Source organism: Canis lupus, chromosome 18 (genome assembly GCF_003254725.2).
Source record: "Canis lupus dingo isolate Sandy chromosome 18, ASM325472v2, whole genome shotgun sequence".
NCBI classification, from domain to species: Eukaryota; Metazoa; Chordata; class Mammalia; order Carnivora; family Canidae; genus Canis; species Canis lupus.
This window is the reverse complement of record NC_064260.1, coordinates 7,110,754-7,138,704: the sequence shown is the minus strand read 5'-3', so window position 1 is coordinate 7,138,704 and position 27,951 is coordinate 7,110,754. Positions and strand designations below refer to the sequence as shown.

The window sequence follows — 27,951 nt, the reverse complement described above, 5'->3', positions numbered from 1 at the left end:
ATCATGAAATTCCTGGACAGACTTATCAAAAAGAAAGGGAAAGGACCCAAAAAAATAAAATCATGAATGAAAGAGGAGACATCACAACCAACACTGCAGAAATATGAGCAATTATGTACCAATAAATTAGGAACTCTGGAAGAAATGGATGCACTCCTAGAATATAAATTACCAAAGCTGAACAGGAAGAGATAGAAAACATGAACAGACCCATAACCAGCAAGAAAATTGAGGAAGTAATAAAAAAATCTCTGAACAAACAAGAGTCTAGGGCCAGATGGCTTCCCAGGGGAATTCTACCAAACATTTAAAGAAGAATTAATTCATTTTTCTGAAGCTGTTTCAAAAAAAATAGAAATGGAAGGAAAACTTCAAAATCTTTCTGGGGCCAGCATTACCTTGGTCCCCAGAAAAGACCCCAACAAAAAGGAGAATTACAGACCAATATCCCTGATGAACATGAGTGCCAAAATACTCACCAGGATACTTGCCAAATGGGATGCAACAGTACATTAAAAGGATTATTCACCACTGCCAAGTAGGATTTATTCCTGGGCTGCAAATGTGGTTCAACATCCACAAATCAAGCATGATACACCACATTAATAAAAGAAAGGACAAGAACCACACGATTCTCTCAATAGATTCAGAAAAAGCATTTGACAAAGTAGAGCATCCTTTCTTGATTACAATTCTCCACAGTGTAGGGATAGAGGGAACATACCTAAATATCATAAAAGCTGTATTTGAAAAGCCCACAGTGAATATCATTCTCAACGGGGAAAAACTGAGAGCTTTTCACTTAAGGTCAGGAATATGACAGAGATGTTCACTCTCACCCTTGTCTAACATCGTACTAGAAGTCCTAGCCTCAGCAATCAGACAACAAAAAGAAATAAAAGGCATCCAAACTGGCGATGAAGAAGTCAAACTCTCCCTCTTCACAGATGACCAGATACCCTACATGGAAAACCCAAAATTGCTAGAATTGGTACAGGAATTCAGGAAAGTGGCAGGATATAAAATCAATGCATAGAAATCTGTTGCATCTCTGTACACTAACAATGAAACAGGAGAAAGAGAAATTAAGGAGTTGATCCCGTTTACAATTGTGCCCAAAACCATAAGATAACTAGGAATAAACCTAACCAAAGAGGCAAAGGATCTGTACTCAGAAAACTATAGAACACTTATGAAACACTCAGAAAACTATAGAACACAAGAAATGGAAAATTATTCCATGCTCATGGATTGGAAGAACAAATATTGTTAAAATGTCTATGCTACCAGCAGCAATCTCCAGATTTAATGCAATCCTTATCAAAATACCATCAACTTTTTTCACAGAGCTGGAATAAATAATCCTAAAATTTTTATGGAATCAGAAAAGACCCCAAATAGCCAAGGGAATGTTGAAAAAGACATCCAAAGCGCATGGCACCACAAACCTGGACTTTAAGCTATATTACAAATTTGTGATCATCAAGACAGTGTGGTACTGGCACAAAAACAGGCACCTAGATCAATGGAACAGAATAACGGACCAAGAAATGAGCCCTCAACTCTATGGTCAAGTAATCTTTGACAAGGAAAATTGGACAGCCACATGCATAAGAATGAAATTGGACCATTTCCTCATACCATACACAAAAATAGACTCAAAATGGATGAAAGATCTAAATGTGAGACAGGAATCCACCAAAATCCTAGTGGAGGATGCAGGCAGCAACCCCTGTGACCTCAGCAGCAACAACTTCTTGCTAGACACATCTCCAAAGGAGACAAAGGCAAAAATGGACTATTAGGACTTCATCAAGATAAAAAGCTTTTGCAAAGCAAAGGAAACAGTACACATAAACCAAAAGATAACTGACATAATGGAAGAAGATATTTGCAGAAGTCTTATCAAATAAAGGGCTAATACCCAAAGGACAAATAATTCAATCAAGAAATGGGCAGAAGTTATGAACAGACATTTCTCCAAAGACATACAGATGGCCAACAGACACATGAAAAAATGCTGCACATCACTGGCCATCAGGGAAATCCAAATGAAAACCACCATGAGATACCACCTCACACCAATCAGAATGGCTAAAATTAACAAGTCAGGAAATGATAGATGCTGGTGAGGATGCCACTGTTGATAGGGATGCAAGCTGGTTACAGCCACTCTGGAAAACAGCACGGAGGTTCCTCAAAAAGTTGAAAATTGAGCTACTCTATGATCCAGCAATTGCACTACTAGGTATTTTACCCAAAGATACAAATGGAGAGATCTGAAGGGGCACCTGCACCCTAATGCTTATAGAAGCAATATCCACAATAGCCAAACTATGAGAAGAGCCCGGATATCTATTGACAGATGAATGAATAAAGAAAATGTGATATGTATATGTGTGTGTGTGTGTGTGTGTGATATATGATATATTATATATAATGGAATATATACTTATGGAATATATATAATGAAATATTACCTAGCCATCAAAAATGAAATATTGCCATTTGCAGTGACATGTATGGAACTAGGGGGTATTATGCTTAGTGAAGTAAGTCAGTCAGGGAAAGACAGTATCATATAATTTCATTCATATGTAGACTTTAAGAAACAAAGCAGAGGGGCATAGGGAAAAGGAAGGAAAATAGAACAAAGTGAAATCAGAAAGAAAGAGAAACCACAAAAGACTCTTAATCATAGGAAACAAACTAAGGGTTGCTAGAGGGGAGGTTGGGGGGGATGGGGTGCCTGAGTGATGGATATGAAAGAGGGCATGTGAAGTAATGAGTTCTGGGTGTTATAGAGGACTGATGAATCACTGACCTCTACCTCTGAAACTAATAATACACAATATGTTAATTAACTAAATTTAAATAAAAATATTTTCTTCTAAGTGTTTTAACATTTTCTTTTCTTCATGTAAGGAATTATTCACGTGGAAATTAGATTTTATTTTCATATGTGTTAGCAATCTAGTTTCATTCTGTCCATGCACTTAAACAATTGATCTAATAGCAGTAAATAAAGAGAGCTTTTTTTTCTCTGCTAATTTGTAGTGCTACCTCTGTCAAGTTTTCTGTTTGTATTTTTTCTTTGGAAAATTGACTATTCATTTTCTTTAGATTTTTGTAAGGAATTACTTTCCTGTTTCTTATCAATGCTGTTCAGAAACAGTCATCACATTTTCAAGGTATTTTAATTTGTGATATATTTTGTGATTAGTTCCTACTATGTAGTTATTTGTCTTTGGTTTTGGTATCTCACAACATAGAAAAATTTTAAAGCTTCATGTAGCCAACTCAGTCCATTTTTGTGACATCTAAATATTAAGAAGATTTTATCTAAGCCTAGATTCTAAAAATATTTAATAATATTTTCTACTGGTTCTTTTACAATTTTATTTTTTATTTTTAGATTTTATTTCCTGTTGGAATTATCTTTCTATGTGGTATGATGAAGCAGTCTAACACTGTATTTTTTTCCCAAGGGGATAAAAAATTTTTCTAAAACTTCAGCTTTTCTGCAACTCCTCCCCAAACTCACTAGGCTCCTCCTAGTGTTGAAGCAGGTCTAGGGTTAAGAGGTCAAGTGCAGGAGAGCTTTTACCTGGCTGACTGCAATATAACCAATATAGTCTGTTGTTGGTTTCCTGGGTCAGGGTAATAGTATTAAATGACTCTTTCTCTAGGGCACTTGTGAGTTTCTCAGAGACTCTCCTACTGGCTGTTGCAGCTGTAATGCCCCTGGCTGTGAGCCTCACCTTCACAGCCACTCACAAGTCCCTTTACCTCGGCCCCAAAGATACATGTCTAGGTCCTCCAGACACACACACAGTACTGTCCTTTCTAACAAGTAACAGTCCCACCTGCAGTGTGACTTTTGAATGTCTTGCCAAACATTCCTATAATTGAAAAAAGCCATTTACAATTATATCAACTTTGGACCAATTCCAATTTACAAAGACACTCAAAACATTTTTGCATGGTTTTCATATACTCTGATTTTCCCAAAGTGAAAATAAAATACTAGGGAAATCAAGAGAATATTGTACTTTGTGTTCAGCACTTCTCCAAGGGTTGCTTGACATTTCAGAAGATCCCAGCAGTGATGACAATGAGGTCTTTGAGTCACTAGAACCCGCCCCTGTATCACATATATTTATAGCCACCATGTCCTTGATGATTCCACGTATAGGTACAAACATCCAGCCACTTCATTATGTCTTCTATTTTCGTGAAGTTCAGGCATTAATATATTGAAAATGTATTTCCCTTTTATGTTCTCCTTCATGTCACAGCTAGGGCAGTAGAGTGACTTTCATTTTTTAGGTAACTTTTCATTATGCATGTAGATAGGTTACAGTAACATGAATTTCATTTCAGTCTGCACTATTTAGGAGGCATTACACAGAATTTGTTATAAAAAGGGTCACTGGGTCTGACAGGGTTGAGAATCACTGCTGTCTAGCATGAATTCTGGATTTCTTAGCTCAACATCCAAAGCCCTTTATTTCGAGCTCTGTCTGTCTTCTTAGGCTTATCTCTCTTGTCCCTCCCCATAAGCACTACAACCAGGCACAGGGATCGGCCTGTCCTCCCTGGAACATTCCACACTCAGATGTGTCTCTCTGCCTTTCTACTCACCTCTACCTGGTAAGCCTGGCAGAGACCCACTGGCCTTCCTCTCTCAGCTTATGGGCTACCTGCAGATCTTTCTCAACTTGACCTTGGCACCATCAAGACTGTATTTCTGGTTAATCTGGTGTGTTTCTCTTTCCCCACCTGATTAAGACCTTGAGGACAAAGTCTGAGGACTCATCTTTGCAGCTTCAGATTTTTACCCTTTGTTTGTCTGGCATATTGTAGGATCTTAGTATTTATGGCATTTATTTGATTATCATAGGACAAAATAAGGAGACATCCAAATTCTGTGATGATATCAGCTCTCTGGAGGATAGGTCACTATGTGGTGTTGCAGGGGCACTGGGAAAAGGGTGAGGAGGAAGATAAACCTTTGTCTGGGCTTCTTATCCCCTTTTAGAACTCCTTTCCCCCATTTCTCTGTTCCTCTCTCTTATCTCTTGTCAGTCATGTCAGAGCATTTAAGCTACCCAATAAAAAATAAAAAATAAATAAAATAAAAAATAAATTTAAAAAAAAATAAAAATAAATAAAAAAAAAAGAAAAACAGATTTTGGATCTTTGTGGAATACCGGCCATTTGGAAGTTGCTGTGAGTACCACAGCAAAAGAATCAAAGACTTAAAAACAAAAGAGCATTAGAACATATCTGATCCATTTCTGCTCCTCATTCTACCAAAGGAAAAACTAGCTCTGAGAGCCCGAAGGATTTCCCAGGATTTCCACCCAGAAACAGAGAGTAATGAAAGAGGTCTGTGCAGCACAGGCTGCCTGGACTTGGCCTGCACCCACAACATGCTAACTGTGGCTCTGGCATATGATTTCTCGTTCTGTCATCTTGATTGATATCTTCTCCCTCATGTCCCAGCTGAGGGATACTTCGAATCAAAGTTCCCACTGGAAGTCCCAAAATGTTAGCTATATCAATTCAAATAACTATTTTAATGATACAAATATGTAGCTACTTTTTTGCAGTATTTTTACTGTGAAAATTAATTAGTTTTTTTCAAAAACAAGCTATCTCATTGAATGAATTCAGTGAAAAAGCTTATCTAAAAGCATGTCTTGTATTAATAATTGGGTTACATGATCAGAATCTTTTTCCAAGATTTACAGTCCCCGTTGTAGTATGGATCTCAGAATTCAGATTTCTTTCCTTAGCACTCCAGGTTGTCTCCATGCTTCAAGGTTCAAAACTATAATGAACTATTTCTCTTACTGAAATATATAGAGTCTTTTCTATCAATAAGCAAAAAAGTCTAGTTCTGCTTTCAATCAGCAGATTCATGTCTTAAAGATGGCCGCAAGGATTATGCCGATTAATTTTTGTATCTCTTGTCTCAACAAAAACGGTACACGCTCATTGCAGAAAATTAAGAAAATTGACATGAACAAGAATGGCCCATGTTATTAGAGAATATTTTAAATTTACATAAAATGTTTCTCTCCCAAATCATGCTATGGGTCACTAAATGTTTGCTCTTTCTTTGAAGAGGAAAAGAAATAAATGTCCATGAGTATCTCAGTATAATTGTGCAGTACTTGTGTATAATTAGAATGCAGTACATAAAAACCCATTTTTGAAATGGCTGCACCTTGTTCACTATAAGCTTTCTGAAAAGCAGCATGAATGATCCATTGCTTTAATTAGACTACCTTAAGCTATGGAAAGTGGTAAGAGGAAAAAGTACTATGCCTAGTGCTGGGAAATCCCGCATGAAAACGAAACAGAGGCAGCTAAATGTAACCCCCTGGAAAGAGGAAATTTTACTATTATTCTTTTTCCTAAGAGGATTCAGCCTCTAGAGTTAAAGAGCCAGGCTTACTACATGGCTACTGGCCATCACATTGGATTCATTTAGCTGCATTTGTTGATACCTGGGTTTTTCTAGAAACACTTTCAAGAAGAACTGCAAATCCACAGTTTAGCATTGTGGACAATCAGCACAAAAGTGGGAGTCACTGGAGAATACAGAAGGTCAGTAAAAATTCATTCCATTATTGCAAATCCTTAGTTATCTGATGTCAGGGTTTTGTGCCAAACTGGTTTCCTGGTAAAGAGAGGAAGATAGAAGAGCATTTTCAAGACGAGAGGAAAAAAAGTCACAATCCTCTTAAATAATTGAGGTCAGTGGATAAGAAAACGGGAGTAAGTATCCCAGGCCCTGGTTACTGTCTAGCCAGCCTCCCATGCTGACATTTGCTGTTCTAAAGTAAATAGTTAATACAAACTAGACATCAGTTTTGCACATCTAGGAGGTAGGATGCAGCTGCACACTGTACTACCAATAAAAGGACAGGAGCTGTGAGATTTCTAGATTCTATTGTAAAATTTGGCCACCCCAGGTGAATTCTTATCTCTTGGTGGAGCCATTGGAGACTCAGGGATAGAATAACAGGCAGCAAGAGGAATGGACTCAATTAAGATGTCTCAGAGAAATAATCTGTAAATAGTAGAAGGACCTTTAGCCCTCTTTGGCTTGGTTGGTGGGCAGAAGAAAGGCACTCCTCAAAGTGAATTTGGGGGCCGATGTGTCAAATCCTTCCTAAAAGAAGATGGCTGAAAGGAGAAAACATAAGTGGGAAATATCAGAAAAGGAGACAGAACATGAAAGACTCCTAACTCTGGGAAACAAACTAGGGGCGGTGGAAGGGCAGGGGGTGGGGGTGACTAGGTGACAGGCACTGAGGGGGGCACTTGGTGGGATGAGCACTGGGTGTTATTCTGTATGTTGGCAAATTGAACACCAATAAAAAATAAATTCATTTTATAAAAAGAAAGAAAAAAGAAGATGGCTGAGATATAGAGGATAGTGAGGCAGAGTCAAAAGTAGGATATGAGATTGATTAATATGAGAGGTTGAAAGATGGTGATTGGGCACTAGCCCAATCTCCATAGGAATTAATAAACAGTGACTGTTTTTTGACATTTTGCTTCTCACAGTGCAACCCCAGAGGTGTTGGAAAGAAAAGAGCCACAGGACTAAAGGACTCCTACATCTAGGGAAAGTGGGATCTGATTTCCAGTGGAAATAAGTAGAAACCCATTCACTTTATTTTGGATTATTTCTGAATACAGGTCATGAATGAGAGTACCATTTTTTTAAGCTATTTAGAGCGTTCGGGGGGGGGGGGGCATATACAAAGACCATCTATGGACTTCCTGGATAAAAGGTTAAAACAAACAAACAAAGAAGCCTAAAATCAACAACAAGATCCCTGCCAATTTTGGTATCACCTGAAGTAAGAATTCCTGGTCAAAAAGTTACAAATATTTGACTGGGATATTTGGTGGGAAGAGGGAAGGAAAAAAAGCATAACAAATGCTTCAAAGTGAAAAAGTTTTGACCAGAGATTTCCAGAAGAAACGTGAGAGGTAGAATGGCAGACGACATTTCCAGAGAAGTGATAAGAAGGCAGGAGAAGCCCTGGGAGCCCCACTGTGGGTCAGAACTCTGCAAATGCAGCCAGAATATACTCTTTCTTGGAATGCATCTCTGGGGAAGAAGGAAAGAGAGATCACCCAAGATGGTGATTGAGAGTTCTGTGTAGAGCAGGCTAATGCCATCAGCTTAATCTCACTTACCAAGGGGGGAGATTTATGACACAGATGTGCAGGTGCCCTGGATATGGGAAATCCAGGGACAGCCTGAGAGTGCTGGGGATGCAGGTGCTGGAAATCCAGACTCCTCAGAGCACCATCCCAGCAGCCCTGGGCTAAGAGGCCACCCCTGCCCTGGGAGTGATGCTAGTTTGCAAGACAGCTAAAGCCACAGGCATTTCTCCTTGCCTCCTTCTCAACCTTACAACCATCCAAATGTGCTGGGAGAAGAGATTTAGATAGAAACTAAAATGCCAGTGAAGAAGACAGTGCAATTGAGGTTATAGAATAAGAAAATTCACAGTGACTCAACAGAGCAAATGGAAAACACACACACACACACACACACACAACTAAAGAAATAGTAGAAGAAATTCTTGAGACTTCAGATTGAAGTTCTCAGAATATCAGGGTTTGCTTTGCTTTTTACCTTGAAAACAAAAAGAGACTCACACCTAAATTTATTCTGATAAAACAAAGATAAAGGAAAAAAGCAGTAAAACTAAGTTAACTGCAGACCTTGGTTCATCTTCCCTACACTGGAATTATGCCAAGACAGTGGAGCAAGATCCAGACTTTTCAGGGAAAAGAGTGTGGCCAGGGATTCCCAACTGTGACAATTTATCATCACAACACTAGGAAATGATAACCATACTCTGAGATATGTGAGTAATCAGAGAGGAAAACACCCATGTCATATTAAAAATACTTAAGGAGGTAAAGGAGATGAAAAATAGTGATAACAAGAAAATAAAATAAGGCCCTCAGTGAATAATTACTGTTTAGATGGTTACATGTGACTATCATCTCAAAATGGTTTTAAAATCTGAGAAAATTCTCACATAATCTGAGAGGCAGAGAAAAAAGAAAAAAGCAGGCCAAATTCTTCACATTATATGAAGCACTAAGGTTTTATTGATGGTATTGACAGGTCAATAAATGTTTCCCTATTCTTAGTGAAAGAAGCTCTCCAATAGACTATGTTTTCCAAATCAGTAGAAACATATAATAATTCAAAAAATGAAATAAATACCACGAAACACAAAAAAAGTAAAGAACAATACAAGAGACAACCATGAAACACAATCGCACTAACTAAGTGCAAACGAATCAAATTCCATCTTTGGAAGAGAACAGTTTTCAAATTGGGCTGGGAAAACAAAATCTAGCTAAATGGTGCCTTCAAAAAACCAGGTAAAATAAATTGAAGTGAAACGTATTTTTTACAGAGATGGACAAAGACACACCAGATGAGCACAAGTAGGAAGCAGAAGTGACGATATTAATACTGGACCAACTAGAATGAAGAAAAAGGAATCACTTGAACAAGGGGACCCATTTCACAAATCAAAAGCGGAATCTAAAACAAAGATGTAATTGCCATGATTAATGAAGGGACCAATGAAAACAGCACTAAAACATATGAAGCCAATTCTCTTGGGAATGCTCCTCCAGTGAACAAAACTAAAACGATGAGGGATTAGCTGCTCTTAAATGAAACAATTATATTATTTGGGTTTTTTTTAAAAGAAGCTATTAATGTTTAACTATTTTCCTTTATACTATCATTTATTTGTGTTTTCTAGATTATTTTATTGAATTATTTCTTGTTTTCTAGATTATTTTATTGAATTATTTCTTGTTGAATAATTATATATTTTTTTAAAGATTTTATTTATTTATTTATTTATTTATTTATTTATTTATTTATTTATGAGAGACACAGAGGGAGAGAGGCAGAAACACAGGCAGAGGGAGAAGCAGGCTCCCTGTGAGGAGCCCAATGCAGAACTTGATCCTGGCACCCCAGGATCACACCCTGAGCCAAAAGCAACTGCTCAACCACTGAGCCACCCGGAGGCCTAAATAATCTTATTTATTTATTTATTTATTTATTTATTTATTTATTTATTTATTTTTAATAATCATATTTAAAGCCAAGGATTTTCGCTGTCCACCCCAGCTGCAACTCCCTCCTGCAGCTCCTGGGGCTGCTTGTCTGCTCACTGGGTGTGGACCTGGTACCCCTTTTGTGAAGAAGCCAGGAGATAACTCTAGCACTCACTATGGCAAATGAAAAGTCCAAGGATGGAGTCAAGACTGAGAACAAGGATCATGTTAATGTGCAGGTGGCGGGGCAGGATGGTTCTGGGGTGCAGAGTAAGATTAAGAGGCGGACATCACTTAGTAAACTGATGAAAGCCTACTGGGAACCCCAGAGTTTGTCCATGAGGCAATTTCCCATTTGATGGGCACCCAATCAATGAAACAGACACACCTACGGAGCTGGAAATGGAGGATGAAGGTAAGGTGATGCATCCCAGCAACAGACAGAGGTGTCTACTAAAAAGGAAACCTGATACTGTATTCCAGAACTCTGTTCCTCTAAACCAAGAAGACAGTCTCAATCAGAAAACCACAATTTGAATCCACCACATCCTCACTACTACAGTAGTTTTCTCTGTTTCCCTTCCCCACTCCTTTGTTGTGCATAAAATAACTGTGCATGTGCAGTTACTTTAAAAAAGAGAGAGAGAGAAAGAAAAATAAAGCCAAGGATTTTCTTTTAAGTAGAACCTTAACCCGGTCTCATTATTTTGTCTAATGTAATGTCTTATCTAATAGTCTGTGGTTTGATTTTAACTTTTTTTTTTTTACTCAATACTTATTTAGGAATATCTACTTTTAATTCCAGATTAATTTTATTTGTATATCTACTGCACTCAAAGATTGTGATCTGAGTAATTTATATAAATAGTCCACGTTAATTGGGAAAACCTGCATTCTCTATTTTGCAACATGCAGCATTATCATTTACCTGAATTTTAAAAATTTTCTACAGTGGGCATGTACCGTTTTTTGTCAGGAGAAAAATATATAAATTAGTTGATATAAACATACTTCTGCCATATTTAAATCATGACCTGTCTCTTGAAAACATCACTGTGGTTCTTGTTGATGTTAAAGTTTAGAAATAATTCCAAGAAAAGAAATAGTGCATTGTACTTTCATTTGCTGACATTAAATCCCAGATTTCAAATTATAATCTTGGAATGTAAAATAGGAAAATCCTCCTCCATGTAATCACAGAAAAACTATTTTGGCTATTTATAACATCCAAATTCTGTGTAATATAGCCATGAATGGGCATTTTTAGTGCTGTAATTGGTCTCTTTTAGAAAGCAAAGCTGAAATCAATGTGATCTTCTGCTTCTCTGTTCTTTTTCCACGAAATGTACCTTGAATTGCTGGACTAGTACAACACCCTTTGAAAAATATTTAGCATTTGAAGACAATAGTTTTCTAAATAAAGCAATCGATAAATTGGAAAAATACATGTGCAAAGAATATAAATCACTATATACAGTATAATTGCGCTTTCAGTGAATACTACTTACAAAGTATTTTAGGTACAAACTACTAACATATAAAGGTAATACAGGAAAAATATTAATAAATAATTCCACAGATTATAAATTATAACAAATTAGAAGAAATGAATAAATCTTTTGTTATAATTTATTGTATTCTAAGTTTGTCATAATGCGAAATGAGCTTTCTCGTTTAAGAAAAAATACATTCAGGCAGGCTCCAGAAGTTCATTGAATCTATAATTCACTGAACCTTGTCAGTCCATGAATGAGAACTTGTTTCAGGATATTCTACAGAAGAATGTGCTGGAAGTTCTATTCGGGACGACTGGTCCACACATGTCCCACATGTACCAGCTGGGGGAGAGGACACTCTGATTGCACCTCTCATGGGTGCCAGTGGGCAAGGCCTGGGACAGTGTTAATGGTTTCTCAGGCAAGGCTGATTCTCTGTCACACCCTTTCTTCACTGTATGTGTTGGTTCTCTGCTTCTTTTTTGCATTTCCCTACATTATTAGCAGAGTTTCCATAACAAGAGGTAAAAGGCACTTGAGATCAGCTTCTCCTTCAACCTTTAAAAGAAGCCCTAGAGATTTTTCAGACCTTGAGTCACTGTATCAGAGCAGATTCTAGGGGTAAATCTTTTGTAAGGTGCATGAAAGGAAGTGCTAATTGGGATGAGAGAAAGCAAGTGAGTTCCAGGAGGCTCAGTATTGGAGAAGCGTTCTAACATCCTCCATATCTGAAGACTGAAGCCCAGAAGACATGAACCTCTATGAACAACACTGCTCTAGGCTAAGAGTCCCCAAGGCATGTGGGATATATCCCACTGTGTTGTGGCAGGAAAATATGACAATTCTTTAATTTTTAAACTCCCATTTCTAGATTTGCTGCATTTTCTATGGTGTAGATATTTTTAGTATCTTTTCTGATATAAAGTAGAACATGGGCATAAATGTGTAAATCACTTCTCTGGAGCAAGTCAGTCATGAGCATGATTATAGAATCACACTAATCCATCTCAGTTTGAAGAAATATCTTGCCTTTGAGTTCCATGGGGCAAGATTTCTCAAATGAGGATCCACAGATGATATATCATAGGGCTCTGAGTTCTCTGGCATAACATATAAATTATGTTTTCACTTTAATGATTATTTAGAACAATCTAACTATAGGGTAGTCTGGACCATATGATGACTTTATCCTGAGACCTCCTGCATGTCTCAGGGAATACAACCTCCAAGTTATGAGGGCCCCCAGTTGTGACATTCATCTTCCTTTTTTTCTCTAGCTTCATCTACTCCCTGCATCTCATTCATTCAGTCCCTTGGCTTTAATGCCCTCAATCTTCTCACTGACTCCTAAATTTTTCTGTCCAGCACAGACCTCTTTCCCAAACTCCAGACTCTTGTAGCCAGCTTCTCCTCCACTTGGATGCCTACCAGATGTCCCCAAGTTAAGAAAGTCAGGACTGATGTCCTTCCTTACCACTCTTTACCCCCACACCTGCTCTACCTATAGCTTCTTTATCTTGAAGACACCTCCGTTCTTCCAGAGTGACCCTTCTAAACTGTAAGTCAGATCATGTGATGCCTCTGCTCAAAAAAGCTGCAAGGGTTCCCCTTTCCATTCAGAGTAAAAGCTGAAGTGGCCGCTGTGGTTTCTCAGAGTTTACCCAGCCTTGTCCTCATTTCTCCACCATCCTCTCCTACCCTGACACAATCACACAGATTTCATGTTGTTTCCTACACACACCAGGTACCTTCCCACCTGGAGGATTTGCCCTGGCCTTCCTTCTGCTGGGATGTCTCTTGGCCTGATATCTGCCCTGGTCCGCCCCCTCATGTCCCACAAGAGTTTTCTCCATTCTCACATTTTCAGTATGGCTCAGCCCACCCCGCTGTCCCCTGCCCCATCTTAGCTCTGGCACTCCTCAAGTCCTGTTCTACCTTTCTTTGTAAAGTCCATTTATCATTTTCCAACACACTCTAAAGCTTACTCAGTAATATATCTCTTGTTTTCTGTCTACCCCTGCTAGAGTACAAACTTCGTGAAGACCAGGATCTTGTCTGTGCACAGTGATGTGCACCATTGCCTAGGACAGTGCCTGTCACATGATATATGGTTAGTGCTTTTGGTGGATGAATGAGTGAGTAGATGAATGAATGGATGAATGAGTGGAACATAGGCCAAAGCACACATAAGTTTTGTGTTTTTTCATGCTTTAGAGAACAGTGGTGGAAGATGGGGGTTTCACATAGCTCATAGTACAGATTTCATAAAACTCAAAGAGCCCACACCAAGTCAGCATTTGGCCTTGTGTTCCCATTTCAGGCACGTACATGGCATACAATCTAGCCTATCTTGCTCTGTACCAATGAACGATTCATTAGCCGCAACTACTGGAATTACAATGAAGTTTTTTTTTTCTTTTTGCAATGCCATAAATAAATAGATTAAGCACTCACTTATTATAGATTCAATAACATCACAATGCTGACCTTATTTTAAGATGAACTAGTCAGCTTTACAAATTACCATGTGACATCTCTTCAAAATATGCACTCAACAATTGTTTGCTGGCAGAGTTTTGGTTAAATAGGAGGTCTATTTACTGAAAAAGCCTTGAAGTTATGAATAACACTTTGCCCATTGAACTTCTCCAAATAGATATTCTCTAAAATTAGTATCTCTCAAGTTACAATACAGAAATAGACTAACGTATAACTGAAACAAAGGCTACTCTTTTCATTTATTAAACTAAATTTGGATGAATAGGTTTCACCTAAACAATAATCAATTATTATATTACATTAGAGTTGTTAGTATGATTTTTTTACATGTGTACTTAATTTTAAAAACTTAGTTTCCTGGTTATAGAAGAGCCAAACTCCTAGGGTATTTTCATCTAGTTTCATGTTTGTCATAAAAACGTCAGAGTTTGGGACAAATCCCATAAGGAAAAAGATAAGGGATAGGGTTGAGGAAAGAAAAAACTAGCGAAGCCAGATTAACATAAGGGAAGTCACAAAGTGTCCTTTTCCCATCACCCCATAGACAGGAAAGCCAAGGCTAGTGTAATTTGATAGACAAACAGTGGAGTTTGTCCCACGGAGGGACTCTTCCCCATGTGGGTGCCCCTCTTTACTGGGCAGGTCTGTGAATGAAGTCTTGTCAACGGCAGTTGGCAGAGCTGCACTGGGGATGCAGGTGGCAGCTGTCTTGGGAGTAGTCTGCAAAGGGCAGCCCAGGCCCTGCTGGCAGAGGAAGGGAACTGCTGACAGAGAGGAAGAAGATGAATCTCCTGGTCCCTTCTTGCTCATTGCCCAGGCAACCCAGCATGCGCACACGATGATTCTACTCAGTGCATCACAATGTCTGCTGTATTTTAAGTAACAGTATAATAAAAATAATTTAAATCAATAGCAAGTGTCAGTTACTTTCCTATAATGGGTTCTATATAATACTCAAGTTTTTAAAATGCTACCTTATAAGCACTGACATTTAAAAATAGCCTCACCCACTGAGATATTTTAGTTTACATTTGGCAAATATTTTAGGAGACCTGACCACTATGTAAGACCAAATAAACCCTCCACTGCAGGAGATTACATTCTTGTGATCTGGGATGAGTGCATACCGTAAGTAAGCACCTGACTACTTTCTCCTTCACAGCAGTGGTATTTTCCTCTGGAGCACTGTGATTTTCCAGAGATGAAACTAATGCCAATCAAGAGCCTTGTCAGATAGGAGCTGATCCATCTCTAACTTCATGTTCAAACATAGCACATCCTGTGGTGTAGTCAGCAAAAAATGAATATTTTTTCCTTTGTCACCAGCCATTGCTATCGGCTTAACTAAAGACTTTTGTGTATCACCTGCTCACTGACCATACAAGGGCAGTGAAATCAATAAAACTGGCATTCTCTCAATTGAGGCCTTTTTAAATTACTCTTCAAAAATGGCATCTGTTTATCTGACAGATGTAAACCCTACAGGATAATTTTATCTCTTTGGTTTTCCAGTCAGATGTATTAAGGGACTATTCCAGTTTCTAATAGTTAGGACACTTTTAAAGCAGAGATGACCAATTCCTAGTCCAATTAGTTAAGATGCATTGGCTCTTTAGTTCCAGGAATTGGTGCAACTATTTCATATCCTAAAGAAACAATTATCTTCTCTGTGGAGCATTTTCTACCTCTTGTTCATTATTTTGACCCTGCCACATCAATGAAAATCTTGCACAATTAGCTAGGTGCGTTTGAGGTCCACATACCTGTCCCGGGAAGCTTTGTTGCAAGCTACTCTTTATAATTACCTTGCATTTTATAAGGAAGAACTTTTCAGTGAAGACCTCTAAGGATTTCCTTTCACCATCTTTTTATATAGTTAGTGTGTTTTAGAATAACAGACTACCACTAAAAATGCAACTAGATAATTCTCTGGACTTCTAGAGGGGAAGTCAGCCTCAGCTCCCTGCAGAGCCTCATCAGCCTTATGGTTGCACATTGATCAAGGAAACAACTCATTTTATTTGTAGAGCCCTTTGGCAGTTTTCAAAGCATTTCCCTCTGTGATTCAATTTGTTCTTTCCAACAACCCTGGGAAGAATCTATTGTTATTTCTATAGAAAGAATGGAGTTAATCAAGACTAAGAGGAGTGGAAGCTTACCCTGGTAATAAGTGGCAAATGAGGAATCAATGTCTTTTGATCAAAATTGTACTTCCTTCCATGTCATGCTACCTTATGATGTGAGTGTGAGGCACAGCATAAAGCACATTCACCCTACCAGCTGCTCTACACACATTGGCTCCCTACTGATGATGACTCCCAGTTGGTGAAAGGTTGAAATATGCCTCAGATACACGGTCATGCAATAATCTCATAAATAAGAGGAATATCACTTTACTTAGAAAACGTGTTGGAGTGAGAAATAAAGCTATTATTTTAAAATAGCCTGAGGGTTTATAGTGTTTGAAAATCTATTTTTAATAATCATTTATTTTTTTATTACTAATTTACTCTAGTACTGTTCAAATTTCCCCTGAAGGATTTCTGGTAGAGAAGCAGATTGAGTTACAAAGGCAAAAATAAATCACATGCAGATTAATATTAAATACTGTCAATACAGCTTCTGATATATGACACTTTTGTGGCCCTTGGGTTATAACTACCTTCTACCAGTAGGGAGAATATGAAAGGAAGCATATTGAAAGATTAAAGAAAACCAAAGGAATACTCTTTAAATCCAGTGGCTCTCAGCAAGTTTGGAACTAGGGTGAGTGGGTGAGGACTTGCCTTAAGCTCAAAGTTTAAGATTGCTAAAAGACTCAATGGTGAAGAAAAGTAATATTTTAATGCAGTCTCTTGAAAAATCAAATGAATGCAAAAAATCCATGATAAATAAAATATTAAAAATTTTAATAAAGTCAGAATTAGCATTATTGATTTTTCCTTTGGCTACCAGCTCCAGTCTGGCTTGGCTCGACACTGTTACTGACCCACTCTTCATTTAAAATTTTGATATCTCATTCGTGATGGATTTTTCTACATACATTCTGGTTTTCAAAATGTTGCATTAGAATATCATTTACAAATTTCACACAGAAGATAAGTGCTTATATACCTCACCCTAGTCCTGACTCCCTCCATCAGTGACAGCTTTTGGGCTGTGCAGGTCTATCCTAGGCATGGGGATTTCCCACCTCCCCCAGCCCTTTCAGAGTCTCTCAACTCACCATACCCCTCACTGCAACTGAGACTGCGTTCTTTTAGATACAACTAACTAAAGGAACCAAATAAACAGCAGATGTATAACAAATGCCCTACAATGCAGATTCCCTTCCACCACAGGCCAGGAAATCTGAGTAACTGAAAGCATCTCCTTGCTCAATATGTATTTCCTTTTATGACTTCATGAACAAAAATGCAAATGTACTAAGAATTAAGCACACAAACAAATCTGCCCCTCTGCATGTGCAACAAAAAGGCCTTTTTAAAAACTTCAGCAAAAGTTCTGTCTTTCCACATCTGTCAGGAATGTCCAACACAACCATCTCTCAAAGACCAAACAGCTTATAGCAGAATCTCCCAGGGTGTGCTTAAGAAGCTCCAAGGTCAGGCCAGCTAGACAGCTGCTTCTGAGAGGCAGGAAACCAAATGAACGGTATTAAGGAGGCCCACAATGCATATGCCTAGCACTGTTAGGACCCCTTGCCTGGAGGGGTATGTAATCCAGGTGTGGCAAAGTGGGAAATTAGTAAATGCAGTGGGAAGAGTGGGGTAAACAGTATCTAAGAGCAGGAGAGATGTATTCAGCCATAAAAAAATAATGAAATCCTTTCACAGAGATAGAACAGACAATCCTAAAATTTGAATAGAACCACAAAAGATCCTGAATAGCCAAAGTAACCTTAAAAAAAAAAAAAAAAAAAAAAAAAAAGCAAAGCTGGAAGCATCACAATTCCAGACTTCAAGTTTTGTTACAAAGCTGTGATCATCAAGACAGTATGGAACTGGCACAAAATTAGACACATAGATCAGTGGAACAGATTAGAGAACCCCAGAATGTATCCACAACTGTATGGTCAATAAAGAAGGAAAGAAGACCCAATGGAAATAAGATAGTCTCTTCAACAAATAGTATTGGGAAAACTGGACAGTGATATGCAGAAGAATGAGCCTGGACCACTTTCTTACACCATACCCCCAAATAAATTCAACATGAATAAAAGCATAAATGTGAGACAGGAAGCCATCAAAATCCTAGAGGAGAACACAAGCAGCAACCTCTTAGACCTTGGCTGAAGCAACTTCTTTCTAGACATATTGCCGGAGGCCAGGGAAACAAAGGCAAAACTAAAGTATTGGGATTTCATCAAGATAAAAAGCTTCTGCACAGGAAAGAAACAATCAACAAAACTAAAAGGCAACTGACCTACAGAATGGGAGAAGATATTTGCAAATGACATATCTGATAAAGGGTTAGTATCTAAAATTTATAAAGAACTTCCCAAATTCAACACCCTGAAAAACATATCATCCAGTTAAGAAATGGACAGAAGACATGAGTAGACATTTTTCCAAAGAAGATATACGCATGGCTAACATCACTCATCAAGGAAATGGAAATCAAAACGACAGTGAGGTATCACCTCCCACCTGTCATAATGGCTAAAATTAACAACACAGGAAACAACAAGTGTTGGCAAGAATGTGAAGAAAGGGGAAAACTCTTATGCTGTCCATGGGAATTCAAACCGGTGCAGTCACTCTGGAAAACAGTATGATTTCTCAAAAAGTTAAAAATATAACTACCCTAACTACCCTACCACTAACAATTACACTACTATTTTTTTACCCAAGATATACAAAAATTACAGAAGGGATACATGCACCCTGATGTTTATAGGGGGATTATGAACAAGAGCCAAACTATGGAAAGAGCCCAAGTGTCCATTGACTGACAAATGGATAAAGATGTAGTATACACACACACACACACACACACACACACACACACACGCACATACACAGAGGAATATTATTCAGCCATCAAAAGGAATGAACTACTATTTGCAAGGATGTGGATGGAACTAGGGTGTATTATGCTAAGTGAAATAAGTCAGTCAGAGAAAGACAAACACCATATGATTTCACGCATATGTGAAATTTAGGAAACAAAACAGATGGGAAGGGGAAAAAAAGAAAGGGAGAGAGAAGCAAACCATAAGAGACTCCTAATGATAGAGAACAAACTAAGGGTTGCTGGAGGAAAGTGGGTGGAAGTGTGGGCTAAATGGGTGATGGGGATTAAGTGGATGATGAGCACTGGGTGTTGTATGTAAATGATGAATCACTAAATTCTACTCCTGAAACCAGTATTGTACTATATGTTAACTAACTAGAATTTAAATAAAAATTTGGAAAGAAAAAAAAGAGAATGAAATCTTGTCATTTGCAATGACATGGATGGAGCTTGAGAATATTATGCTAAGAGAAATAAATCAGTCAGAGCAAGACAAATGCCATATGATTTCACTCACATATGGAATTTAAAAAATAAAACAAATGAGCAAAGGGAAAAAAGAGAGAGGGAGACAGAGAGACAGAGAGAGACAAACAAAGAAACAGATTCTTAACTACAGAAAACAAACTGATGGTTCCCAGAAAGGAGGTTGTTGGGGGCCTGGGGGAAATAGGGGATGGGGATTAAGAGTACACTTATTATGATGAGCACTGAGTAATGTATGGAATTGTTGAATCACTATATTGTACATGTAAACTAATATAACACTATATGTTAACTACTCTGGAATTATAATCAAAAACTTAATTTAAAAAAAGAGCAGGAGAAGATGGAGATGAGAGCCTTGGCAAGGGAGTGCTTCTAGGAGATGAGTGAGAAACCAGGCAAGAGGGGCCATGCCATATGTACACACATGATTGCAGGCACCCAGGACTGCAGACCATTGACTGGTCCAGGTCCAGGCAAATAAGACCTCGAGGATGTTGCTTCCTGTAATCCCGGACCTTTTTAGACAACACTCCCTCACTGTTACAATCATGGAACGGTGTTGGGCAGGAAGGGATGGAGTAGCATTTGACACATGAGCTGAAGGAGGGATTGCAGGGGCACAGACCATGGGAGGGCACAGATTGTCACAGGTTGCACAGGTGTTCTGCAACCAGCTGCGGAGGGGCTGTGCTCAGCACCTGGATGATTTGGGTGATCACCATAGGGCCTGTGCGTCTCCAGTGACCCTAAGTGGGAAGGCAAAATGTGAATTAGTGTCATAGTGCAGATGGAGATCCTCGGGTTCAGCTGGTGTAGCTGCCTTATTTCTTTCCCACAACAGCCTACAAAGTGGGAGGTTTTGACCCTAAATTACAGAGAAGGAAGCAAGTTCAGAAAGGTTCATCAGCTTGTCTAAAGTCATGCAATGAATAAGTGGCAGAGGTGAGACCCAAATACAGTCTGTTTGACCTTAAAAACCATGGTCTTTCCACCATGACACAAAACTTCAAAACTTTTGTAAAACGCTAAAAATATAGACAAATACTTACACCACTAAGGCCATTTGAAAATAGAGAATTATTGCAAGCAAAGAGCAAAAACAAAAATTCAAGTTCTAAACTGGGAAAAGGTCAATAAGACTCGATGACCTCAAATTAAACTGATATCCCAAAGTGAAAGATATCAGTAAGGCTTGACAATGCTTTGAATACACAATGACCTTGATTTCAACAATAGAAAGACACCAAGTTTGACATCAACTCAAAGATACCAATTTAAGATGCTCAGAAGAAATAAAAGTCACATTAGGATATCACCGACTCTTTCCTCTATAGTCTATATTTTGCATGCCATTCTGTTATGAAAGATTTTAAAGCTTTGCTCTTTTTTTGCAAATGCATTGCATTGCCTTCAGGTTGGAATCAAGCACTGAATATATAAACCACAAATATGTTTAGGTTTTGGACTGAAGAATTAGATATTTTAGGAATTTCACAGTAAAGTTTCCAAAATCTAATTCTACCAAAAAAAAATCAACATTTTATGATTTGGACATAAATAAGATTACAATTTTTACCGTCAGTAAAAAATGTCAGGAAGATGAATTCAAATAGGTAATGTTTTAAAAAAGATGTGAAGAGGGGCATCTGGGTGGCTTGACAGTTGAGTATCTGCCATTGGCTCAGGTCATGATCCAGGGGTCCGGGGATCGAGTCCCACATCAGGCTCCCTGTGGGATGCCTGCTTCTCCCTCTGCCCCTGTCTCTGCCTCTCTCTCTCTCTCTCTCTCTCTCTGTCTTTCATGAATAAATAAATAAGATCTTTAAAAAAAAAAAAGACGTGAAGAGATCCTATGGCAGCCATGAGACTGCATCTCACGGCTTCTAAGTACAAGAAGCATAACTGACCAAGAGCCCAACTACTTGTTCTAAAATTCATCACCAGGGATCCCTGGGTGGCGCAGCGGTTTGGCGCCTGCCTTTGGCCCAGGGCGCGATCCTGGAGACCCGGGATCGGATCCCACGTCGGGCTCCCGGTGCATGGAGCCTGCTTCTCCCTCTGCCTGTGTCTCTGCCTCTCTCTCTCTCTCTCTCTCTCTCTCTGTGACTATCATGAATAAATAAATAAAATCTTTAAAAAAAAAAAGAAAAATAAAATAAAATTCATCACCATATTTGAGACAAAACCATGCTTCTCATGGACTGTTCCCAGCCAGGAACTGAGCATAGCAGGGGTGCGAAGGCAGGCCCGTTTGAGGAGACATGGGTCTCCTGAGAGATGACTGTTTCTCAAAGACCCCCTGACAGTCTTGCTGCACCTTCCTTACAGGCTGCCTGGGGATCTGGAACATGCCACATGTCCCACTCAGCCTTCCTTCATATCCCCTTCATTCGGGGGAAGGCTTGCAGTGTAGTCTGATAGCTCCCTGGCTTTTCCCAGCTCCTAGCTTCTCCATTTTCTATTTTATTAACCCAATAAAATCCTCATATTGAATTTGTTTCATGTCTGCTTCCCAAAGGCCATGGGCAAACACAAAGTATAAACATGAGGAAAAATTAGGATAGTTTATTTTTTAACATTTTGTATTTATTTCTAAAGCTTTAGAGCTCAACAGTTTCTTCAATCAAATTTTCCAAAAGAACACATGAATCAATGAATATTACAGTAAAAAAAAAAAATGTGTGGAATACACAGTTTTTAATGCTACCAACCTTACATATTTCTTACAGTGTTTTATTCATAGGGAATAGGAAATATATCTACTGAAATATTTGGTTTAAAAAAGTGTTCCTAATCCTAACTGGAAACCAAATATGTTTTAGGCATACATTAAAAAGGGTTTCAACTCACTGTGTCAATATGGATTAGATAACATATAAATCTGTAATACTGAAAAAGAAGTAACAAGTACTTCTGTTACCTTACTTTTCCATCATTTGTAATGCTATCACGTCCTAAATATGGGACTTGGAAACCACCCTTCATTTTCCAAAATAGCATGAAAACGTCAAATCTACATTACCACCAGCTGAGTGGGTGCCTTGGAAACCATGCCGGAGCCTTTACTTTCCAGTAACAATCCTTTTATTCTTGCCGGCAATTCTAGGATGCTCACGAAGAGCCAAATGTTATCACAGTTTAGCCTAAGCAGAAAATAAAAGTCCCTTGTGTGCTTATCTTATCATTTTTAATAAAGCACTTTCTCACTTTCATACAAGCTAGACAAAGTTAATTAGCTTGGATATGAGAAGCTGTTCCTTGTCCTCTTTCCCCTCCAAGCTCTAATTAATATTAATGAGTAAGGGGATAAAATTACTAAGTACTCCTATAATTGTACTAGTGGATCATTTCCATAGGATGATCCTGAAATCCAGATAAATGGGACTAAATATGGACTGTCAACCATGAGAGAATTGACAGGTCTTGGTATAGATTTCACTGAAGACCCTGATAAGAGGGCTCTCCCCACCTTGGGGGATGGATTTAAGAGGATTATTGTACAGAAACTGATTGATTTACTAACATGAATGTTCCCCTTTTCTCTTCATTTTTATTACTTTGATTTTTCCTCCCATTTGGCAGGGAGAAGCAGTGGGATTTTCCACCATGCAGACTGTTTTAACTCTTTCAGTTGCAAAGGTTTTTGGCTTTTATTCCAACTTCCAGGCGGCTAGGAGACAAAAAAATAAATAAATAAATAAAATAAAATAAAATATCCATATTTTTTCAATCTATCTCTAAAGAAGGATTCAAAGAATGTGATAAAATGGGAAGCTTTTTTTGAAACTTAGCAATCATGTCAAGATTTTTTTTAAAACAAGGCCCGAGCTCCTTTGGCTCCCCTGTGGGCAGCTGAAAGTCATCTGCAAATGTCTCAAGCACAATTTGAGTTGAGAAGGTATTTTCAGCATGTTAATTAGGCTGCTGCACCCTTCAATGAAGGAAACCCACAGTCCCTAGGGAACTACACCAACCAGTTGTCTAACTGCCTTGGCTTTTTACATCTGGGACTGCAAGTACTGAGATGTGACCTGAGATGTTTCCTAAGGGTTAAACATTGCTACTTTCCAACTGAATATTTAAACCAGGCATGTTGTGGGAGTGCGAGGTCTAAAAAATGAGAAAAGTTTATGAGAAAACAAAGTCGCATCTCCTAAAAGGAAAGCTATTATGTTAGAGTAAAACAATGCTAATTTATACTGAAGTGTATAAATACTCACAAAGGCTATAATTGTATTTGTTAAGAACCTTTATAAGGGAGAGAAGGTCTTCTGCAGATATACATACTTGGAGTGTTTCCGCATCTTTCTTGGGCGCCATGACGAATAGACAGACAATATGGTTGACAGAAGAAAAAGATCTCGGTTACACTTACAACTAATTAAGGATATGGCTAGGATTCATACAAATGGTGGAAAGTTCTTTACAAACATTTCAGCTCCACATGTCTCCCTCGCTACTGTCTTTGTTACTGATTCTGGCCTCATCAGGAAAGCCATTCATAAACAAAGGGGCCTTGAATAGGGTGGAAACCAAACTTGGAAGGGTTTGTGGGATAATCTCAGGGTTATTAATAAAAATGATGGAGTGAGGCTCGCTAATGTATGTCTGCTGTGTCTCCCCCTGACCTGGCCAATTGGGCAAACACCACGCCACTCTTCTCCTGGTGAGCTGGTATTTGGGAACCATCTTTGCTAGCAATTTCGGAAGGCTGCTACTTTGATAGTTCCTCCTGTCCATTGCTTTTTCCAAAAGGGGTATGAGATTAGAACAGGTGGCTAAGGGAGTAGCACTTCACCCCACTTTTCTACACTCTGAATTGCTATTTGGACAGAGCTGGACTATAGGTCACAAGTGAATCTAACTCCAAACACTCCAGAAAGAAAGAGAGACTAAATAGAGTAAGCATTTCCTTACATTAAATGCTAATGATAAAAGCATTCCTTTGCCGAAGAATATTTTTCTGCATGCCATGCTATGCTAATTTATAATACAAGCATACCTCATTTTGCTGCACTTTGGTTTACTGTGCTTTGCAGATGTGTTTTCTACAAATTGAAACTTTGTAGCAACCGTGTGACGAGCTCTTTTTTTTCCAACAACATTCACTCTCTTCATGTCTCTGGGTCACATTTTGGCAATTCTCATAATATTTCAAATTTTTCATTATTATTACAGTATTTATCATGGTGATTTGTAAGCAGCAGTCTTTGAGCTGTTATAATTGTTCTTGGGTGCCATGAACCACACCCACATAAGACAGCAAGCTTCATCGATAGATGTTGTGTGCATACTGACTGCTCCACCAACCGGCCACTCCCCCATCTGTCTCCCTGGCCTCATGCCTTCCTGTTCCCTAACACACAGCAGTATTGAGGTTGGGCCAATTAATAACCCTACAGTGGCCTCTATGTTTCAAATGAAAGGACCAGTCATATGCCTTTCACTTTAAATCAAAAGCTAGAAATGATTAAGTCTAGTGAGGAAGGCATGTCAAAAGCTGAGATAAGCCAAGATAGAGCCCTTGGACCAAAAACCAAGTTGTGAATGCAAAGGAAAAATTCTTGAAGGAAATTGAAAGTGCTACTCCACTGAACCCAGGAGAATCCTTATTGCTTATATAGAAAAAATTTTAGTGGTCTGATCAAACCAGCGTCAACATTCCTGTAAGTCAAAGCCTGATCCAGAGCAAGACCCTGACTCTCTTCCATTCTCTGAAGGCTGAGAGAGGTGAGGAAGCTGCAGAAGAAAAATTAGAAGCTAGCAGAGGTGGGTTCATGAGGTTTAAGGAAAGAAGCCATCCCGATTACATAAAAGCACAAGGTAAAGCAGCAAGTGCTAATGTAGAAGCCATAGCAAGTTTTCCAGAATATCTAGTTAAGATCATTAATGAAGGGGCACCTGGGTGGCTCCGGGGTTGAGCTTCCGCCTTCGACTCAGGGCCTGATCCTGGGGTCCTAGGATTGAGTCCCACATCATGGGGAGCCTGCTTCTCCCTCCGTCTATGTCTCTGTTTCTCTCTGTGTGTCTCTCGTGAATAAATAAATAAAATCTTTTTAAAAAATCATTAATGAAGGTAGCTGCCCAAACAACAGATTTTCAGTATAGATGAAACAGCCTTCCATTGGAAGATGATGCCACTTAGGATTTCCATAGCTAGAGAGAAGTGAGCATCTGGCTTCAAGGTTTCAAAGGACAGGCTCTTATTAGGGCTAAGTCAGTTGGTGACTTTAAGTTGAAGCCGATGCTCATTCACCATTCTGAAAATCCTAGGGTCTTAAGAATTAATGCTAAATCCACTCCGTGCTCTATAAATGGAACAAGAAAGCCTGTATGACAGTACATCTGTTTGCAAAATAGCTTACCAAATATTTTGAGCCAGTGTTGATACCTATTGCTCAAGAAAAAAAAATATTTCTTTCAAAATATTACTGTTTATGAACAATACACCGGTCACCCAAGAACTCTGATGAAGATGTACAATACAATTATCGTTTGTGCGCCTGCCAATGCACAATCCATTCTACAACTTGTGGATCAGGGAGTAATTTCAACTCTCAAGTCTTATTGTTTAAGAAATATATATCTGAGGGGAGGAGCAAGATGGCGGAAGAGCAGGGTCTCCAAATCACCTGTCTCCACCAAACTACCTAGAAAACCTTCAAATTATCCTGAAAATCTATGAATTCGGCCTGAGATTTAAAGAGAGACCAGCTGGAATGCTACAGTGAGAAGAGTTCGCGCTTCTATCAAGGTAGGAAGACGGGGAAAAAGAAGTAAAGAAACAAAGGCCTCCAAGGGGGAGGGGCCCGCGAGGAGCCGGGCTGAGGCCGGGGCGAGTGTCCCCAGGACAGGAGAGCCCCGTCCCGGAGGACGCAGGAGCTGCACCGACCTTCCCGGGGGAAAGGGGCTCGCGGGGAGGTGGAGCAGGACCCAGGAGGGCGGGGATGCCCTCGGGCTCCCGGGGACAGTAACAGCAACTGCGCGCCCAGGAGAGTGCGCCGAGCTCCCTAAGGGCTGCAGCGCGCACGGCGGGACCCGGCGGGACCCGGAGCAGCTGAAGGGGCTCGGGCGGCGGCTCCGCGGAGGGGGCTGCGCGGCCCCGGGAGCAGCTCGGAGGGGCTCGGGCAGAGGAAGAGGCTCCGTGCGGAGGGGGCTGCGCGGTTCCAGGAGCAGCTCGGAGGGGCTCGGGCGGCGGCTCCGCGGAGGGGGCTGCGCGGCCCGGGAGCGCGAATCCACCAGCGCAGGCTCCGGAGCACAGGGCGCCGGGACACAGCCCAGGATCCCGCCTCCCCCGGGACAGGCAGAGGCCGGGAGGGCCCAGGACAGCGAGGACGCTCCTGCCCCAGCTGAGCACATCAGCGGCCCCGCCCCGGAGCCTCCAGGCCCTGCAGACGGAGTTCCTGCCGGAGCTGAATCCAGGTTCCAGAGCTGCCCCGCCACTGGGGCTGTTCCTCCTGCGGCCTCACGGGGCAAACAACCCCCACCGAGCCCTGCACCAGGCAGGGGCACAGCAGCTCCCCAACTGCTAACACCTGAAAATCAGCACAACAGGCCCCTCCCCCAGAACACCAGCTGGACGGACAACTTCCAGGAGAAGCCAAGGGACTTAAAGTACACAGAATCAGAAGATACTCCCCGGTGGTTCTTTTTTTGTTTGTTTGTTTTTGTTTTTGTTTTTGTTTTTATTTTGTTTTGCTTTTTGATTTGTTTCCTTCCCCCACCCCCTTTTTTTCTCCTTTCTTTTTCTTTCTCTTTTTCTTCTTCTTTTTTTTTTTTTTTCGTTTTTGTTTTTTTCTTTTTCTTCCCTTTTTTTTTCTCTTTCTCTTTTCTTTCCTTCTTTCTCTCCTCTCTTTTTCTCTTTTTCCCAATACAACTTGCTTTTGGCCACTCTGCACTGAGCAAAATGACTAGAAGGAAAACCTCACCTCAAAAGAAAGAATCAGAAACAGTCCTCTCTCCCACAGAGTTACAAAATCTGGATTACAATTCAATGTCAGAAAGCCAATTCAGAAGCACTATTATACAGCTACTGGTGGCTCTAGAAAAAAGTATAAAGGACTCAAGAGACTTCATGACTGCAGAATTTAGAGCTAATCAGGCAGAAATTAAAAATCAATTGAATGAGATGCAATCCAAACTAGAAGTCCTAACGACGAGGGTTAACGAGGTGGAAGAACGAGTGAGTGACCTAGAAGACAAGTTGATAGCAAAGAGGGAAACTGAGGAAAAAAGAGACAAACAATTAAAAGACCATGAAGATAGATTAAGGGAAATAAACGACAGCCTGAGGAAGAAAAACCTACGTTTAATTGGGGTT

General features: G+C 39.6%; 2 long non-coding RNA genes across 5 annotated transcripts in view; both read left to right on the top strand.

Moving 5' to 3' along the window:
- The window catches only part of LOC112661504 (uncharacterized), a 96,494-nt gene that overhangs the window by 37,214 nt on the left and 31,329 nt on the right, over positions 1-27,951 (top strand). Inside the window, exons 5-6 of one of the 4 annotated variants that reach the window (XR_007403490.1) lie at positions 13,652-13,737; positions 14,769-14,988. The exons of the other annotated variants lie outside the window; for them this stretch is intronic. This is a non-coding gene — a long non-coding RNA (uncharacterized LOC112661504). Of the gene's footprint in view, positions 1-13,651; positions 13,738-14,768; positions 14,989-27,951 lie in introns of those variants that run through there. 4 annotated transcript variants of the gene reach the window in all.
- LOC125752905 (uncharacterized) lies at positions 5,213-7,732 on the top strand. Its single transcript, XR_007403493.1, has 2 exons — positions 5,213-6,618; positions 7,585-7,732. It is a non-coding gene; the product is annotated as an uncharacterized LOC125752905 (long non-coding RNA).